Raw genomic sequence first — 17102 nt, 5'->3', positions numbered from 1 at the left:
TGATCTGAGTTCACATCTCGCAGGACGTAGGTTCCTTCTGGCTTCTTCCCAGGACAAGTATGTGTGTTGGTATGTAAATATCTAAGCCTACATCTCAGGTCTGTGCATTTTCTCCTGCCTATATATTTTTTTTCTCTGATGTTTTCAGGGAAACTTTGTGTTTTCTTGGTCTCTGAGACCAAGGTTGAGTGGGTCTATCTTTATGCCTCTTCACAGATTTCAGGGAGGGCTTCCTTGGTAGCTAGCTCAGCTGGTCCGTGCAAAATGCGGGAGACCTGGGTTCAATCCCTGGGTTGGGAAGATCCCCTGAAGAAGGGAACTGCTACCCACTCCAGTATTCTGGCCTGGAGAATTCCATGGATTCTATAGTTCATGGAGTCGCAAAGAATCAGACTCAACTGAGCGACTTTCACTTTCACAGACTTCAGGAAACCCAAAACATTCTATGGTGTGGTCCCCTACGCACCTGGTAAGATCCCTCATGTAGGGGACAGAGATTTTTGGTGTGTTCATTTCAATTAGATCAGTCCATAACCTCACTCATTACTCCATGGGTTTCCGTGATGAAATAAGTCATGCGTGGTAAGTGGCTTCAGTTGTGTCTGAGTCTTTGTGACCTCCTGGACTGTAGCCCACCAGGCTCCTCTGTCCATGGGATTCTCCAGGCAAGAATACTGAAGTGGGGTGCCATGCCCTCCTCCCGGGGATCTTCCCAACCCAGGGACTGAACCTGAGTCTCCCATGGCTCCTGCATTGGCAAGTGGATTCTTCACCACTAGCATCACTTGAGAAGGTAAGTAGAATCTTAATGGGCTTTCTGTTTTGTTCTTAGGACTGACATGGTCTATAAGCCCAACAGTTGGTTGGTTAGACCACTTCCAGATTACTGTGCCCATTGGTTACTGCACTGATCCCAGCTGACCAGGCCTACCAGCATGCGGAACAGGCTTTAGGACAGAATGTCACTTGGTCTCTTCTCCAGTAGGGTCCTGATACATCTCTATATCTAAAGAATGTGCTACTTTGGTTGTATTACTCTGAAGAGTTAAGCCCTAAGTAGTCCAGAAGCCTTTAACCTACTCTGAGCTGCTGTGTAAGGTGTGGGTGGACATGGGGAAAACCAGGACTCAGAGTTAAGGTGTGTAAGCACAGGCCTCTCACTTGCCATAAGCTCAGCAAGAGGATAAGATTGGGGAGTGCAGTTAGTCAAAAAGTTTAAGCTAGAACTGTCTATTCCTCAACTGGGAGAGAAAACTCAGTCCAGAGTGTGAGATAGCCCTTGATTTCTAATGGCTGAGCTGAGCCATTTGGATCCTGGGCAGAAGTGACTGATCTCTGCTGTTTCGTCCTATCTCCTGGGTGTGGGTAGTGTGGTCAGAGGTGCTAGGACTGCCTTCTTCTTCTTTTTTAATCTTTTGGCTGCACCATGCGGCACATGGGATGTAGGATCTTATTTCCCTAACCAGAGATTAAACTCATGCTCCCTGCATTGGAAGCAGTCTTATCACTGGACCACCATTGTAGTCCCTGGCATTGCCTTCTAAACCAGCCTGATTATTCTTCCTGCTCCACTCTGGCTTCCCGTGGTTCTCCTTCTAGCCCTTCATCTTCTCTGAGTGTCAAGTCTCAGAGACTTGACCTTCTCTTAATCTGCCAACTTTGACCTATCGGCGTTTTTGGGTTTTTTTTATTCTTAAGTCACTACCCTTGAGTCAGTGATCTTGGGATCATTGAGAGTTAGGCATACAAGGCTTGATCTGACTTTTCAACTAGTTGTTAGATGTAGGAAAGCTGAAAATTACCACTTAGGGAGTTGATCTTCCCCATGGAGCAACCCTGTCTGCAGGGTGTTTGCAATGTGGGAATCATCCAGCACTCCAGTTTTCTCTTCCCTTCACTGTGCAAGCTAGCGTTCTTTTTTTTTTCTTGTCCATTGCTTGATGCATGTTCTTGGTGAGTGGGCTTCTTAATAAGGTCTGTCATCCTACTCCGAGATCTTGATATTTTACTTGGGTGATTTTCTCTGTAAAGGATCAGAGAGGAGAGAGAATGATAGAGTAGAAAGAGAATGGAATTTAGATTCAGATAGGGGTGGGTTTGAATCCCATCCTCACCACTTTCCAGTGGCTCACCAGGTAAAGAATCCAACAGCAAAGCAGGAGACACAAGAGATGCCAGTTCAGTCTCTGGGCCAAGGAAGATCCCCAGGAGAGGGAAATGGCAACCTACTCCAGTATTCTTGCCTGAAAAGTTCCATGGACAGAAGAGCCTGGTGAGCTACAGTCCAGTGGGTCGTAAAGACTCAGACATGACTAAGAACACACAGTCATTAAGTAAGCTCACCACTTACTTAATGCAAAAATTTGGCATTATTAACCTTCCTGTGCTTCCTCTGTCTTTCTAGGCTTTGTTTTACTACTGTCTTATGTGGGGAAAGTAATATTTAATAACACCTGCCTCCCTAGGTTGTCGTGGTGATTCACTAAGCTCATCTATAGAATCGCCTTAGTACAAGTGTAGAAGGTGATTGATATGGGCTGGTTTCCTTTCCTAACAGTGCCTGGTAGTTGTGCACGTTGAATGAATACATTTACAATAAGAAGGCGATAAGAGCTGGGAAAGGTAAACTAATTCAAAGGAAAGTTATTTTAGAATGAGAGATGTATTCAATGGGGGAAGAAAATAAAAGGGTCTGGATTTGAGGGGGAGGTGTGCAGGCATTTTAACTGGAGTCAGTGCCTTTGAGATCCAGCACAGTGTGGGAAGGTCAGAGAACTGTCCAGTGTAGTTCTAGGTTTTGAGAGCAAAGGGATTATTATAGTGACCTTTTGAAGCGGGAGCTCAGCGGATTTCTCCCCCGGGCTGTCACTGACCTGACCAGATGTCTTCCTGGTGCCACCATCCCACGTTGTTGGCTCTCTGGCCTCCCACTTAGTTAAATGACCCTCAGCTCATCCAGGATCAGTTCTTTCTATACTTCTCTGGCCTTTTTGAATCTGCTTTTTACCTGATCCCTGACCCACCTTTGAATGATTTTGAACTGATTTTGAACTCAGTTCTTTTCTTAATTTGACCAACTGTGGTCGCTCCATCTTTCTCCTTTAAATCCACCCTGACTTGACCAGTGTGGTTCTTAACTATCCTGTTCTATTCTGATGAACGTGTTTTTCTTTCTCACCCTTGGTTTCCCTTTATGTCTTCCCCTGGTTTCCCTTTATTTCTTTTCTCAAACTTTGCACATTGGCTCTAGCCTAAATGTAATGCTATTCAATGTATAAATACATTTTTTTCCCTCCATTTATTAATATGCATTTTTTTTAGAACTCAATATACAAAAACCAACTCTCTGCCCCCAAAAGAGCTCTCAATCTAATTGAGGAGAAACAAGTAGCAAATAAGGATAACTGAGTGTGAGGAGTATTATGTTGAGATCTACACAAAGTGTGATGCAGGCATAAAGGAGAAAGTACTGCTTGGAGAGTAGGAAAAAGCTTCATGGATAAGATGATGTTTGAGTTGATTTGTCTTTAAAAAGTATTCTGTTTCATGGTGGAGAGGAGGAAAGGCACACCAATAGTGGGAATGGAATATGCCCAAAATAGAAGCATAAGCCCCAGGGAAGCCCCTTTCACCATGAAGTGTGGTAAAGAATTAGCAGAGAAGAAAAAGAAAAAGAAGTGGTAACTATGTAAGGTGATGAATGTTAATAAGCTGCATTGTGGTGATCATTTCATAATGTGTATGTATACTGAAACATCAAGTTGTGTACCTTAAACATACACAATTTTTATTTGTCCATTATCCTCAATAAAACTGAACAAAACCCTTTAGAGGAACCTCATCTCTGGAGGCATAAAGTCCAAATTCAGTAGTCTGTGTGACCTTCAAGATCCTTCATGGCTTGACTTCACACTCTCCCTAGGTCTCTAGAGGTTCACAGTTCTTGAAATTTTACCTATAGGTATTTTTAACTTGGGCACATATATCATAGGATAATATTAATATATTACTGTTAATTATCTGCATCTTATTTGGGTTTCCTCAATGGCTCAGTGGGTAAAGAATCCACCTGCAATGCAGAAGACACAGGAGATACAGGTTTGATCTCTGAGTTGGGAAGATCCCCTGGAGGAGGAAATGGCAACCCACTACTGTATTCTTGCCTGGGAAATCCCATGGACAAAATACCTGGGCAATAATATCTGAGAATGACCATATCTTTCCCTAGAATGGTTACAGCCACGGAGTGTGCCAGCAGTTGTAAAGTGACAGCAGAATCTTGTCCTGCAATTCTGTAAGCAACTCAGTTAGCAATTCCGGAAGTGTTATTATTTGTAGAATCTGACTTTTTTTTGAGCGTTTTGTTTGGAGATGTTTCAGAAGTTCTCCCATCCCCAAATCTTGTTAAGGATGGGGATAAAAACGGTGATAATCCCTGTTGGCAAAGAGCCTAAAACCAGTGAAGTCCATCGAGTGGAGTTCTGGCTCTTTTGCAGTGGTTTCCAAACCTGGCAAATCAGCAAAATATTTAGGGAAGATTCTTTGTTATTGTTTGTTGGTTTGTTTTTAAGTGTCCCATGTGACTATGATGAGAAGCCAGATTGGGGACTCTTGATATAAAAGCAATCGTTCTTTACCAGAGGCCTTTATCATAGTCATCTAACAAGTTTTACAAATTTGCTGTTGTTTCAAACCCATGGACTGTCAGTGGTGTTGGGTCAAGCAGAGCTATTGGAAAATGGCTCTTTGCTGATTTGGATGTCTAATGATAATGGAGACTGTCATCTACAGCAGCAGATTTAAAACAGTTTTTATCCTACCTTCTATCAATAAAAGTATGTCAATAAGTATCCCCAATATGTGTTTTATTCATTTGTAAATGATATACATGTACTTCTTTATAATATAGAAAACAGACATTTAAAATAATGAGATGAATATAAATATAATGGCAAGTTCTAATATTTTCATCCCATTCTCCCAGTAGATCCACTAAGCATCCTGCTCTGGATATCCTTTCATCCCTTATAGAAAGAATGGGAGAAAGTTGATCCCATTGGACCTCAACTCTTAGATTTTATCACTTCCAGTAGTTGGTCTACAAGCAGTCACCCTCATCAACCCAAGGAGGTACTCTCATTCAATTATTTAATTTCCTCAATTATTCAACATAGTATTTGTTGTATTTCCATTTTGTGCAAGGCATTGACTAAGAGGCTGGGGATATCATGGTCCACACAGTCCTTACCATGTCAGCTTACATTGTTGTTGTTCAGTTGCTAAGTCATGTCTGAACAGTATGAAAAGGCAAAAAGATATGACACTGGAAGATGAGCCTCCGAGGTTAGTAGGTGTCCAATATGCTACTAGGGAAGAGCGGAGAAATAGCTCCAGAAAGAATGAAGAGGCTGGGCCAACACGGAAACTACGCTCAGTTGTGGATGTGTCTGGTGGTGAAAGTAAAGTCCAATGCTGTAAAGTCCATGAATCAAGGTAAATTGGACGTGTTCAAGCAGGAGATGGCAAGAATGAACATCGACATCTTGGGAGTCAGTGAACTAAAATGGATGGGAATGGGCAAATTTAATTCAGATGACCATTATATCTACTACTGTGGGCAAGAATCCCTTAGAAGAAATGGAGCAGCTCTCGTAGTTAATGAAAGAGTCTGAAATGCAGTACTTGGATGCAATCTCAAAAACGACAGAATGATCTCGGTTCGCTACCAAGGCAAACCATTCAACATTGCAGTAATCCAAGTCTCTGTCCCAACAACTAATGCTGAAGAAGCTGAAGTTGAATGGTTCTATGAAGACCTACAACACCTTCTAGAACTAACACCTCCCAAAAAAGATGTCCTTTTCATCATCAGGGATTGGAATGCCAAAGTAGGAAGTCCAGAGATACCTGGAGTACAGGCAAATATGTTCAGCTTATATTATGACAGCACATAAACATTAAACAAGTGATTACTTAATAACTATTATAATTTTAATTGGTGCAGAAAGTTTATATGTTTAACTTAAGAGAATAAGTCTGTGGAGTTGGAGAATTCAATAGTTTGGGAGTAATATTTCAGCTGACTCTGAAGGATGAATAGAAATGAACTAGGCAAAGAGGATGGGGAAGAGGGTTTCAGGTGGAGGTGAAGGATTTAAAAACCCTGAGGCTGGAAGGTCACTGGCTCATTTTAGGAAATGAACAAAAGCTAGAGTGTTTCAGATCTAGAGGATGTGGGGAAGGAACTGCACAAAATGAAACTATGATGTGAGTGGAGACCAGACATCCTGGGGGGCCTGGCTGGACCACATTTAGGATCTGAGTCTTTATCCTGAGGGCAAGGGAAGCCATTCAAGGATCTAAAGCAGGGATTAAGGGCCAGATCTGCATCTCAACATGGTCACTTAAGAGTATAACAAATTGCTACTTCCCTGGTGGTCCAGTGGCTAAGACTCAGCACTCCCAATGCAGAGGGCCCGGGTTTGATCCCTGGTCAGGGAACTAGATCCCATATGCCACGACTAGAGATCCTACATCCTACAAACAAGATCGGAGATCTCACGTGACACAGCTAAGACCTGGAGCAAATTAATATTAAAAAAGAGTATAACAAATGATCTCTAATCTTTGCTTTCTTATCTTTTGATTGTACTTAGAAACCTGCTTTTCCATTGCCCTCAGCTTACACTTTCTCTTCTCCTACTTTCTGCAAACTCTTACACATCCTTCAAGATTCAACATTAAAGTCACTTTATTTGGTGAAGTTTCCCTCTTCTCTATTCCAAACTTCCACACCCTCTGGAGCTAATCTCCATAATGGCACTTCCTAGGTTTTTTACTATAATTTCCTGTTTAACTTTGATTTGGGGTGGGCAGGTGCAGAAAGTGGATTGATTACAATCTTCATGGCACACTGTCTCCTCTGGCTCCTTTGGTTTCTTCAAGTTTCCTTCTTTGTTTTGCTTCTTTACTGCTTTTGTATTATAAAAAAGAACTCTGTGTTGTTGGACATATTTTTCAGTTCAGTTCAGTCACTCAGTCATGTCCGACTGTTTGCGACCCCATGAACTGCAACACGCCAGGCCTCCCTGTCCATCACCAACTCTTGTAGTTCACCCAAACTCATGTCCACTGAGTTGGTGATGCTATCCAACCATCTCATCCTCTGTCGTCCCCTTCTCCTCCTGCCCTCAATCTTTCCCAGCATCGGGGTCTTTTCAAATGAGTCAGCTCTTCACATTAGGTGGCCAAAGTATTGGAGTCTCAGCTTCAGCATCAGTCCTTCCAATGAACACCTAGAACTGATCTTCTTTAGGATGGACTGGTTGGATCTCCTTGCAGTCCAAGGGACTCTCAAGAGTCTTTTCCAACACCATAGTTCAAAAGTATCAATTCTTTGGTGCTCAGCTTTCCTTATAGACATATTTTTAGTTTATATAAATGCTATTGTGCTATCCACTCTTATGCTTTTCACTTTTCCCAATCAGAATAAATTTTGAAGTTCTAGTCATTTTTCTTTGTGAACCCTTATCCCTTCTACTTTTATTTTTCTTTTGCCCTATTTTCTTCTTTTACCCGCCTTTAATTTTACCTTATGTGTGAATGTGTATGTGGATATATATGTTTATGAGCCACATTATATTCTTTTTGTACATGCATACACAAATACATGCTCATATATACATAAATTTTTATACAGCTCTTAACAGTGGCAGGATGAGGGACTCAGGGTCCCAAAAATTCCTGTGATGTGGGCTTAACGTCAAATTTTTCTTCTATCATTTTGTAGATATATATTTGATTTTTTTCTTATTTAGGAGAAGCTGGGAAATGTGCATATGTATTTTTTTAATATTTTATCTTTTTTAGATGAAAATCTCATCATATTATTGAAAGAAAGAGTTGGGTTTTTGTGTATCACCTTTCCTTCTGATGGCAAAAACTGATAACCATGTTATTGGCCTCACTCTTAATCTCAAGTCCTTAATGCCTAACTCTTGAAGTATCTTGCTCCAGTTCTCAAAGTCCCCAGGGATTGTCCTTAGGTATAAGTATAACTCTTCAACCTTTATTCATATTATTCCATTCTTCCAAAGGCAGCCACGACTCGCTCAGCCGCACAGCCCGTTTTCTGTCTTACTCCTAAGAGCAGACCCAGAGCATCCTGTTGACACTGCACCCCTAGGTTCCCACTTACCTGCCTGTAACTCCCTGTGGGGGCAAAGAGGTTGCGGCAACAAGAGGAAGAGGGAGTGACCAGCATGTATTGCTGTGTCCCAGTTTTGATTGCTAAGGCACGGAATTGGAGACAGAAAAATGGAGACGAGAATAAAGATGGAGAGAGAGAGATGCCATTCACTTTAGCAGAAAAGTCCTAATTCCCTTATGGTACAGATAGTCCTGCTTCCATGGCTCCCTCACGACAGGGATACTGAAGCCATTAAAGATACAGAAGCAAAACATTTAAGAGTTAGGTGGAGAGTTCAATCCTATTCTTTCGGTGATGATCAAAGAGTTCCAGAGAGCTTGTGACTTAAGACATCACACCCCTAGCGCCTAGGTAGTGGCCAGGTGGTTAGCATCTGCCTGATTAGTCAGGCTACCAAGGCAACTGGGCACTTTCTTTAGATGGTCTGCATTCGTGATATCAGGACTGTGCATGAATTCAAGGTAAGGTGCTCATTGTGGGATAGGCAAAGGGCGATTGTGACATGGACTCTGTCCCAGAAGAACTTGGAGAATTTAGATGCAAACGATAATATTCTAAAGCAGCCTCTGATAAGCCCGAAGAGAGATAAAAATACCAACCCAGGGAAACTTAAAGGAAAGTATGAGTAAAGTGGTAAGGAAAGGCTGAGTCTTGAGCTGCCCCTGGATAGAAAGTGTGGGTGGGTGTGGGAGATACACTCCCATGATCGCTGACACTCTACACCACTCCTTAATATGCACGTTCTATTCCTGACACGGGCCTGACGGGGGTTAGAGCAGCATTTTGGAAAGGCGTGGGCAGCAGGTGAGTGTGAAGCCTTGAGACATTGAGCCAGGGATGTGTGGAGGTGGTGGAACCATTATCATCGGAAACAGCCTTCACCCTCATAGCCCGCATCAAGCTCCACCAGAATGTCTTTGTACAAAATGCTTCTTTGAAAGACTCATCAACCAATTTGATCCCCAATCCTAGCATACTTTGGATTTCTAGTTCCTGAAGGAAATTTGAGTCTTCTGCTTGGCAGAAGCTATAGCACCATCTGGTGGAAATAAATGCTTTAGGTCACAAGCCTTTGGTCACAGAAGCTGTCTTTGCCGAGATCAATCTTGAAGTGCTATCTTGGCTCTAAATCATGCTAGGAACACATCATTTTCAAGTAACAAAAGGTTTCTCATATATTGTAAACCTTGATCTCATATATTCTAATGGTTAAGTTAGCAGCTCTCAATCAGTGGCAGCTTTCTCATTTTCAGAATAATTCCATATACTTAGTGGTCCACTGTTCTCTTATCTCAGAATTGTTTCTTTTAGGCTCTGCATCCTCAGATTTGGGTTTTAACCATCTCCGAAGGGATCCTTTTCATTGTGTTCATGGAAAGATTGAGGGCAAGAGGAGAAGGGAGCGACAGGATGAGATGGTTGGGCGGCATCACCAACTCAATAGACATAAGTTTGAGTAAACTCCAGGAGATAGTGAAGGACATGGAAGCCTGAAATGCTGCAGTTCATGGAGTTCAGAGTTGGACATGACTTAGCCACTGAACAACGAACCACAAGGGATCCTGTCCTCTTTGAATTTAGCAAAGCGACTCTAAATCACCAAAGAAAATAAAAGGAAGAAACGCTGACTGAACGGCTCTTTTCAGTCTTCTCCAGAGTTGGAAAAAGGAGGTCCCTTATATTAAGGGAGCTAAAACACTGTGATGGTGAGCTCAGGGAAGAATTAATAGTTGCTAGGAGCTTACAGAATTGTTTTCTAGAAATTTTATTGGTTCCACTAAAAAAAAAAAAAATCCCTGAGACTATGTTTTAATTCGAATAATGAATTCATCGCAGCATTGAATAATTACTGAGACTTTTGAATGTGAGCACTCTGCTTCTCAACCTCTCTTTACTCTGGTTTGGTCTACATCAAATATGGAATTGATTCTCCCTGTGAAGGTTTGGGACTTCAATAGGCTGCCCTCTAAACAGTTTCAGGCTGCTTTAGAGTTTTAGGTTAGTTAGTGTAAATTTTATGTAAAAATCTGTCTTAACTTTCTCAAAATATGATTTTTAAAAAATCATGTTTTACACATTGACATGTTTTGAAATTTAAAGGTATAAAACTTTTCCTTTGACCTACTTTGCATGCTAAGTCGCTTCAGTCATGTCCGACTTTGTGCGACCCTATGGACTGTAGCCTGCCAGGCTCCTCTGTTCATGGAATTCTCCAGGCAAGAATACTGGAGTGGGTTGCCATGCCCTTCTCCATGGGATCTTCTTGACCCAGAGATCGAACCCGCGTCTTTTATGTCTTTATGTCATTGGCAGGCAGGTGTGTTACCACTAGTGCCACCTGGAAGCCCCTCCTTTTATATAAGTCCTGGTTAAATGGAGTCGGATTTAGATCCCTCTAAATCCCGGGGTGGGATTGCTAGATTATACGGTAGCTCTATTTTTAGTTTTTTAAGGAAACTCTATAGTCCTATAATCCACAGTGGTTACACCAGTTTACATTTTCACCAACAGTGGAGGAGGGTTCCCTTTTCTCCATGCCCTCTCAAGCATCTATTATTTGTAGGCTTTTAGATGATAGCAAGTCTGATTGGTGAGGTGATACATCATTGTAATTTTGATTTAATAATTAGTGATGTTGAGCATCTTTTCATGGGCTTTTTGGCCATCTGTATGTCTTCTTTGGAAAAATGCCTATTTAGGTCTTCTACCCGCTTTTTTGATGGGTTGTTCGTTTTTTCTTGATATTGAGCTGTAGGAGCTATTTACATATTTTGGATGTTAACCATTTGGTTTCATTTTTTGCAAATATTTTCTCCCATTGTGTAGGCTGTCTTTTAATTTTGTTGATGGTTTCCTGTGCTGTGCAAAAGCTTATAAGTTGATTTGGTCCCATTTGTTTATTTTACTTTTAATTCTTTTGCCTTGGGAGACTGATCTAAGGAAATATTGCTACAATTTATAGATTGTTTTGTTAATTTAGCTTTTCAATAGGTAAAAGTGGCTCAAATGACAAGCAGCTTTCAAAAGTTTTTCTTGACATTCTGCTTCCTTTACTTGTTTTAAGAGGTAGATTTATTGTGATGCTGGTGAAACTTAAGCTTCAGAGTCCCAACCAAGGGCCCCTTTCAAGGCCAGAACTAATCTGATAGTCATAAATGTATGTTCTTTTTCTTAAAGAAGTTGAAGTTTTATAAACGTAAGCCTAGTTATGCTGTTGCTTATCACCATCATTCAAGTTTCCAGCCTCTCTCTTTGGCTTCTGATGTATCCCTCCAGAGTTATTTTATGTACATATAAGCACATATGGCCATAGATTATCCACGTCTCCTATTACTTGCTTTCTTTTAGTGTATCTTGGAGATTTTTCTATATAAGATACAGAGGAGCATCCACATTGTTTGTTTTATTTTTTGCCATGCCAGGTCTTAGTTGTGGCATGTGGAATCGAGTTCCCTGACCAGGGACTGAACCTGGGCCCCCTGCATTGGGAGTGGAGAGTCTTAGCCACAGGACTGCCAGGCAAGTTCCATCACATTGTTTTTCGTTTGCTGCTAACTGCATGACCTTCCATTGTATGAGGGGTGGTGGTTACTGCTCTTTATGTAATCGGCCCCCACTTGTGAAACTTAGTGGATATTTGTTTTGCTTGGTTTTGTTTTTGCCATTTTCTTGTCTTCTGGCAGGTTTCAGAGACTTTAGAGACTTCAGTTCAGTTCAGTTCAGTCGCTCAGTCGTGTCCGACTCTTTGCGACCCCATGGACTGAAGCACACCAGGCTTCCCTATCCATCACCAACTCCTGGAGCTTGCTCAAACTCATGTCCATTGAGTCAGTGATGCCATCCAACCATCTCATCGTCTGTTGACCCCTTCTCCTCTTGCCTTCAATCTTTCCCAGCATCAGGCTCTTTTCCAGTGAGTCAGTTCTTTGCATCAGGTGACCAAAGTATTGGAGTTTCAGCTTCAGCATCGAATATTCAGGACTGATTTCCTTTAGGATTGACTGGTTGGATCTCCTTGCAGTCCAAGGGACTCTCAAGAGTCTCCTCCAACACCACAGTTCAAAAGCACCAGTTCTTCAGTGCTCAACTTTGTTTATAGTCCAACTCTCACATCCATAAGTGACTACTGGAAAAACCATAGTTTTGACTAGATGGACCTTTGTTGTCAAAGTAACGTCTCTGCTTTTTAATATGCTGTCTAGGTTGGACTTAGATGGTAGCTAAAAATCTCCTGTGGCCACTGGCTTCAGAAGAGGTGAGGATTAAAATAGATGAAATTGGCAAGAGGAGTGTCAGTTTCTTGGCATCTAGGACTGTAACTCTTATCAAAACAGGTTCCCTAGTACCTACTATTTACAACCTAGCATAAATACGTGCATCTGCATGCTTATTTGTGATTGTGAAACAAAAGGTTTTGGTAAAGAAATTCTGGGTATCTGAAGGCAAGAAGAAATCATTGTAAGCCTAGGGTCCCTCTAAAATCCTACAGGGTAGGCCTTGGCTTCATAAAAGGAAAAATAGCTCAGGAAGTCTGTATTAGTCTATCAGTAGCATTGCTGCAGCCCACAGAAGGATTCCCACTGCACACACACTACGATTTGTTCTGCTGAATTCCATGGAGAAGGATCCAGGCATGGAGTACTGGATGACTACTGCACACTGTTCAATCATTTAGCATCTTGACTTTTTACCAACTTCACTTACTACTTCCTTTCTGCTCTTCCAGCTCAATACAAACAACATGGGAAATGCATTTTGGGTAACTGGAGATGCAGACTTTTCCATTCTCTCCACCATCTTCAAGCATGAGTGTCCAATCTCCTATCACATCCTACCTTCTTGGAAGAAAGGATCATTTATCTGTCTAATGGGTTATCTCAAATCTAACCCTTTGCCCAGATATAACTTTCGTTCAGACAGTCTTCTTTGGATCTTCCCCAAAATCTTCTAAAGAAATGAATTGTACTGGGTTTTAGTTAAAGAGAGCACATTTTAAATCCTGTGTGTTTTATAAGGGGCCATGTAAAAAGTTCTGATGCCTAAAGCAGAGACATTACTTTGCCGACAAAGGTCCATCTGGTCAAAGCTATGGTTTTTCCAGTAGTCATGTATGTATGTGAGAGTTGGACCATAAAGAAAGCTGAGCACTGAAGAATTGATGCTTTTGAACTGTGGTGTTGGACAAGACTCTTGAAAGTCCCTTGGACTGCAAGGATATCAAACCAGTCAATCCTAAAGGAAATCAGTCCTGAATATTCATTGGAAGGACTGACGCTGAAACTGAAACTCCAATACTTTGGCCACCTGATGCAAAGAACTGACTCACTGGAAAGACCCTGATGCTGGGAAAGATTGAAGGCAGGAGGGGAAGGGGATGACAGAGGATGAGATGGTTGGATGGCATCACTGACTCGATGGACATGAGTTTGAGCAAGCTCCAGGAGTTGGTGATGGACAGGGAAGCCTGGTGTGCTGCAGTCCATGGGGTCGCAAAGAGTCAGACACGACTGAGCAACTGAACTGAACTGAACTGAAAAAGTACATAGAGAAAGTAGGGAAGCAGAAAAGAAATAAGGTGAGAGGAGAGAACCAATGAATCTCTATTTTATAGGTCTAAAAATAATGTTTAGTACTTTTCAGCTTAAAAATTGTTGACGTGTATATTACCATTTTGAAATTCCCAGCTCCTCTTTGGAACAGACAGGGTGGGTGGCATATTATTAACACTTCAAAGATGGGGCAAAAAAAAAAAAACCCAAAACTGATCATGGCACACCTGAACTCAGGTCCATGGGATTTCCTACTATCTAAAGATTTGATGATCAGGGCTGACACCAGCTGGGTCCCTCAGGAAGTGATCTGGGGAGTATTAGCAATTCAGAATGTTTGCTGTAGTGGGGCCTAGAGGATTTGCCTTGGAGCTTTATTTGGATTGTGTTTCACATAACATCAAACACAAATCCATCTGTATCACTGGCAGTGCTGCTGCTGAGGACCTGGGAGGAGGCTCAAGTCTCTCTACTCCTACCTTTAGTACCACCAAGTCTCTCAAGTTTCACTGATGTCCTAAAGGGCCAGAGAGCTAGGAACTCAGAGCCTCTGATTACTTGTGGCAGAGACCACTAGATGGTTAACAAAACCATTTCCTATTATTCCTGGGAAATAACATACACTGACCATATATCCCAGACTTCTTTGTGTGAATCGGCCAACTCCAATACTTTGGGCACCTCATGCGAAGGGTTAACTCATTGGAAAAGACCCTAATGCTGGGTAGGATTGGGGGCAGGAGGAGAAGGGGACGACAGAGGATGAGATGGTTGGATGGCATCACCGACTCGGTGGACATGGGTTTGGGTAGACTCCGGGAGTTGGTGATGGACAGAGAGGCCTGGCGTGCTGTAATTCATGGGGTCCCAAAGAGTCGGACACGACTGAGCGACTGAACTGAACTGAACTATATCAACATGACTTTCTTACTTATGAGAATCTTCCAAATATTACTTGTTTACCCATACTAAACTTAATTACTAAAACTTGTTTATTATAATAGTTACAAAATATTCCAAAATATAGGCTTATATAATGTTTTATTAAACAACCCCATGTTGAAAGATATAAGCTTATTTGTGGCATTTGGCTATTATAAAATTTTCAATTTAAAATAAATTTACACATACATATTTTTTAACACGTGTATGTGAATATTTCTATAGGATATGTTCCTAGAATTGGAATTGCTGCATCCCAGGTGTGCAAATTTTAATTTTGGAAGACATATTCCCAAATAACCATGAAATCAATTTATACTCCCACCAAGACTATGGGGAAATTCCTAATTGCCCATATGCTCAGCCACACTAGAAAGTATCAATCTTTTTCTTTTTGTCCAGCTGATGGGCAAACAAATGGTATCCTATGCTTTAAAATTAGTTTCTCTAATCACTAGAGAGGCTGTACATCTCTCATAATATTCATTAGTGGTTTTCACTTGTTCTACTGTGTGTGGTTCATATGTCTCTACTGTATCCAGGAATTTTTGCTCAGTTAAACAATTTGTTTGTATATTACCACTTTGTTCATTATATTTCTTTGGAAACTCTGTTAGCTATATTTTAAATTTTTTCTTACACTGGAATTTCAGAATATTCAGGGTGATTTTCTTGAGTCTTACTTTACTGCATGTAGAAAAATATTCCAGAAGTCCAGGCTACGGGGAGGCAGTATGCTTAGTGATTATGGGTGTGGTTGTGGTGTCAGGCTGACCTAGATTAGAACTCAGGTTGTGTCATACACTTTCCTGTAACTCTTACCATCCCTGTGCCTCCATTTCTTCTTTTTAAAAATGACTGTGATAAAAGTACTAAACTTGGAACTGTTATGAAGCTTAGACCAGATAGGAATGCATGTATCTCTGTTGATGTTTGGCAGAAAGCAACACAATTCTGTAAAGAAATTATCCTTCAATTAAAAAATAGATAAATTAAAAAAACAATATTGCGATAGTTTCAGGTGGACAGCAAAGGTGCTCAGCCATAAAAAAAAATAATGCATGTATCTCACCACAATACCTGAAACTTAATAATGCTCAATAAATACTATATATTAAAATTATTATTTTAGGGATACAAAATTAGACACTATTTAAGTTTATTCCAGGTCCCAGAACCTATCCAGTGAGATTACTCTTAACAACATCTGACAAGGCTAATAATATTTAACTTTTCTTAGAGTGGGCATTTCACCTTATGCTTCAGCCAGCCTTATACAATTCCTATTTCCTGGAACATGAAATGTTCAACTCATTTATTAATTCAGCCATTACTATTGTGTTCCTACTATGTTTAGAGCCCAAGATATTCAATTATCTCAAGAATTCATTTCCTTTTCTCTGCATGGAACTCATTCTATATTCCTTTGGAAAAATTCAACATCCAAATTCCAATGAAACATGAGGAAACCAACAGAGAGACAAAAAGTAGAAAATAAGAAAGACCCACAAAGATTGTCTAGTTCAACTTCTCATTTTATAGATGAGGAAACTGTAGGCCGGAGGAGTAAAAAACTTCTCTAAGGTCACACGGTGAGTCAGTGCGGGAACTGGGATGGGAACTGGGATGTCCTGAATCTAAGACTGAATCACACTGTATTCAAGGACTCACCTCTACTTTTGGTCCAGCACAACTTCAAAAATTAGAAACAAAGAGAAGCACAGGTTCAAGAAAGACCAAAATGAGCCAACGCTGTTCCAAGTTTGTCAGGAAAGTAAGGAGTATAAGACACTCCCCTTGCTGGTTGGGAAAACATAGCCGTGTTTTCACCCAGTCGGACAGCATTCCAGCTCTCCGCTCATTTGTTTTTTCCCCCTCTCCACAGCCCATATTAAAAACGATAAAGCTACATTTACAGTAAGTGGTAAACAGCAATCCTCCAGGTCTGTGGTTGGCAATCTCCAGTCCACACGCCAAATATGCTGCAGGTGCCAATCTCAGGCAGCAAATGAGCCCGCCGCCACACATGAATTCCCGCTCCTATCATTACTGCAGCTATTACTGATAACAGTCTCCACCCTCTTACCTGGGTTTTTTAAGGACAGCACCTCCCATGCCTTTCCATCCAGCACCAGTCCCATCCTGACCTTCCAGAATCACAGGCTCAGCGAGCGCACATGCTCCTCGGCAAAGCGAAGGACCATTGTTCCCTGTTACAGAAATGAATAAACAGTCCTAGCAGTTTTCACAGTAAATGCTTAATTTCCACCCAAATGTGTTTCCTTTCCTCTCTGTGATCCTAGACCAATACTCCATTCTTGATTATTAATATTCATCAAATAAGCATACACTAAAAACAAGAACTGGATAAACCTAAGGGATAGTAAGATCTTTGACTTAAA

This window comes from Giraffa tippelskirchi, chromosome 10 (assembly GCF_054371585.1).
Source record: "Giraffa tippelskirchi isolate mGirTip1 chromosome 10, T2T-mGirTip1v1.2.pri, whole genome shotgun sequence".
Lineage (NCBI taxonomy): Eukaryota > Metazoa > Chordata > Mammalia > Artiodactyla > Giraffidae > Giraffa > Giraffa tippelskirchi.
Note: the sequence above shows the minus strand (reverse complement) of the source record.